We start from the raw sequence: 3652 nt of genomic DNA on the forward strand, positions 1-3652 counted from the left end.
CTAGATTAAAATTTGGAGCAAGTTCTCCCCATTTGACTCTATTGTCTGCTGAAGCCTGTCCTTAATTTGGAATGCACACAGAAGTAGAACAGTGAAGGATTCTTCAGAGTATTTTCATCTAGTTTTGAGTTGAAGGAAGAAACCAAGTAGTTCACCTGCATTGTTCTTATTCATCATTTTTATTATTAATTAAATTCTAAAACATATCTCTTAATATACACAACATATGCTGTGCAATAAATTAATTCATGATTAAATCCTCAAATTTTACATTTATTGCCTTGTATATAAAATGACCTTTGAAGCATTAATGTAGCACTAATTATGTTTTTCATTTGATGTAAAGTGCTTATAAACTACCTCACATAACTACAAATTAAACTACATAGTTATACGTTGTATGGTGTATTCTTCTTTCCAAAAGCTCAGGGACCTTTACAGAAATCATTTTATTAATCTTCACACATCTCTGAGATAAGATGGTTGGTTTTAATTATCCTTCCTCTGCGTTTGGAAAAGCTGAACGGATGCCATTTATCACTAAAGTATACAGGCATCATACCAAGCACGCTATGTTAATACAGAGTCGCATAAAGGCCGAAAAACATCTCTTTCATCAAATATACATTATTGTTGAAATTTTCAGAAGTTCCATACCAGTAGGAAATGAGCTGCCTTCTGTTCTGTTCAGGAGTACCAAACCCCTTACTTTTTTTTTTTTTTTTTTTTTTTTTTTTTCCTGTTCAATAGTATGATACAGTGATCAGATCTCCAGTGACATAAGTCAGAGTATTTGGTATAGGGCTTAAAAAAAAAAATCACCCTTGTGTATCTCTGCTCCTGAGTCTTTAGGTCTGTCTTACTTTTACTCATGTTCGAACTAATATCACAACCATCTCTCTGCCATAATTGTAAGTTTAGGGCAAAAGTGCTACCAACACAAATTCCATAACCATCTTCCTAATTAATTAATTATTTATTTATTTTTCCATGGGCCTTACCAGGAGTAGGAAAGAGCAGACATGCGCCTAAAATTTGATTAGCTGAATTAATAAAGGGATATACCCACAGAGCAGACACAGAAGTATTTTTTTTTTTAACATTTTTTTCAGGGAACACACTAAATGAGCACGGATTTCCCTCATATTTACGCTCCTTCTGTTATTTTATTATGGCTCGTATTAAAATGAGGATGTGACTACTCACAGGCACAAAATCACCAGGTTGGAGAAAGGGAGTTGATCGACCACAGGTGGGACAGAGGCAGAAACTCCAGGAAATTTTAAATTCTTCATACAATCCACTAAAGCTGTGCCCATAATTGAGAAGTTATGGCATTTCCAAAGACATAAGGCATAAATGTGTATACAGTAAAGACTAATCCATGAGTTGACTTTAGCAACCGAGGAACAGAGGCAGAACGCACATACTAAACTAAATTGGCTCTAAATATTATTAGTAATACCCACATAAAGGCATGTAGTGGTTACAGTGTGTAGCATGGATGTGCTTAATGCAGACAAAGAAAAGTCAAATATATTGAGATATAATTTACAGACACGAAGGTGCTTAGCTAAATATATTGATAAACAATGTTGTTGCCAAACACAGTAGAAAAAGAGAGAAAATGTACCAAAGATACTCATTTGTTCTATTATAGCCTCCCTGAGATAATATTAGGTGCTGGATTAATTAGCAATTCACTTTTGAGGATATTTTTTAATATTTGAATATGAGAGTTTAGATAAGCCTTCACTTTTTTCAGTTTCCTCTCTTTTAATTTTTATTATGTTTGTTTTACTGTTTTTATTTATTTGAGAGAGAGAGAGGGAGAGTAAGCAGGGGAGGAGCAGAGAGAGAGACTCTGATGCAGGCTCTGTGCGTCAGCTCAGAGCCTGATGCGGGGCTCAGACTCACAAACTGTGAGATCATGACCTGAGCCCAAATCAAGAGTTGGTCACTTAAGCAACTGAGCCATCCAGGCATCCATGATTTTTATATCATTTGTAATGGAGAGCTCTAAGGTAATAACGAACTATATGAATTCTGAAGTAACATCTGGAACTTGAAGTTCTCACCAAGCTTGCTGAGGGAAGTGTGTCTTCCCCAAATGCTTGCTACCTTCACAGAGTCAGCGACCATACTTCTCTCTATGACTCTAGACTGAAGAGAACAGACTATTGGATGGAGGAAGGGGCTTGTCTGCAAAGCTGAAAACAGGAGGCAATTAAGCCTGAGGAGGCAACTAAGCCTTAGGCAGAGATCAGTCAAAAGCAGCAGAAGTCACCAGTATGCTGAGGAAAGGTATGAGACCTTAAGCTGGAGTGAACAACCCAAACCTTCAGCATTTGGAAACAACACACATTTATTATTTCCTAGTGGGGCAGGAACCCAGGAGTGGATTAGCTGCGTTGCTCTGGGTTAGGGTCTCTTTCTAGGTATGAATCAAACATGTTGGCTGTGGCCGCACTGGTTTCAAGGATCCAATGGTGGAGGCTCTGCTTCGAGCTCACTCACACAGCTGCTGGAGGCCCCACTCATGCATGTAGATGTTCTCACAAGGCTACTTCACATGGCAACTGTGTTCCTCCAAAGTGAGTGACCCAAGAGAAAGCATCCGAGACAGAAGCCATTGTGTTTTTATAACCACATCTTAAAAGTGACTTCCTATCTCTCTTGCCACGTTCTAATCATTAGACTTCTTTAATATATTTAGCCCACACTCCAGGGGAGAGGATTGCATGACATGAGTACTGGGAATGCAAATCATCGGGGCCATTTTAGACACTGACTACTGCAAGCCTACTGATTTCACTTTTGTATGTTTTGCATCTGGTAGCTCAAAATCGTCAAAGACCTCAAGACACATTGTCTCGTTTGAACTTTTTATAACAACGCTTTGAGGTCATCAGGGTGACACTTGGAACTTGATCATTTTATATTCGAGCAAATGGGATGTGAGATTAAGTAGCCTAATCTTTTTTTTTTTTTTTAATGTTTATTTATTTATTTTAGAGAGACAGACACATAGTGCAAGCGAGGAAAAGACAGAGAGAGGGAAACACAGAATTCGATGCAGGCTCCAGGCTCTGAGCTATCAGCGCACAGCCCGACATGGGGCTCGAACCCACGAACTGCGAGATCATGACCTGAGCAAAAGTCAGACGCTCTACCGACTGAGCCACCCAGGCACCCCTTACGTAGCCTGATCTTAATGATAACCAGTAACTTGGTCATTTTAAATCCAAGCAAATGGGATGTGAGATTAAGTAGCCTAAACTTAATGATAACCAGTAGAAAGTAAAACTGGATTCAGTTCTTCTAATTCCTAGTCTTTACATAGTTTGAAATAAAGTCGATGCCCTCCCATCGGGATTTTCAATATAGTGGGAAACAGAATACGAAAATGAAGTGTCCACGTGGATGGTGGTGGCTCAGGACTGGGGGATGAGGAGACGGACAAAAGGATCCAAAAGATGGAAGTGGGGATCGGTCATTTGATTAGTTTCAGTAAATTGGAAGAGAAAATAATTTCAAATCTATTCCTAGAAGTTTCACATAGTTAGATGCAATGTCAGGATAAAGATCCTTAATGGCATTAGATAATTTGGGCATTATAATGAAGAACCACTTATACAAAGTAGTCAATCGG

General features: G+C 38.5%; 1 non-coding gene across 1 annotated transcript; it reads right to left on the reverse strand.

Annotated features, from left to right (window-relative positions):
* Nucleotides 1–3106: 3106 nt before the first annotated feature.
* On the reverse strand, nucleotides 3107–3191 carry TRNAK-UUU (transfer RNA lysine (anticodon UUU)). Its single transcript has one exon. It is a non-coding gene; the product is annotated as a tRNA-Lys (tRNA).
* Between the last annotated feature and the right edge of the window lie 461 nt (nucleotides 3192–3652).

Source organism: Puma concolor, chromosome A3 (genome assembly GCF_028749965.1).
Source record: "Puma concolor isolate L17-30 chromosome A3, mPumCon1.1.hap2, whole genome shotgun sequence".
NCBI lineage: Eukaryota > Metazoa > Chordata > Mammalia > Carnivora > Felidae > Puma > Puma concolor.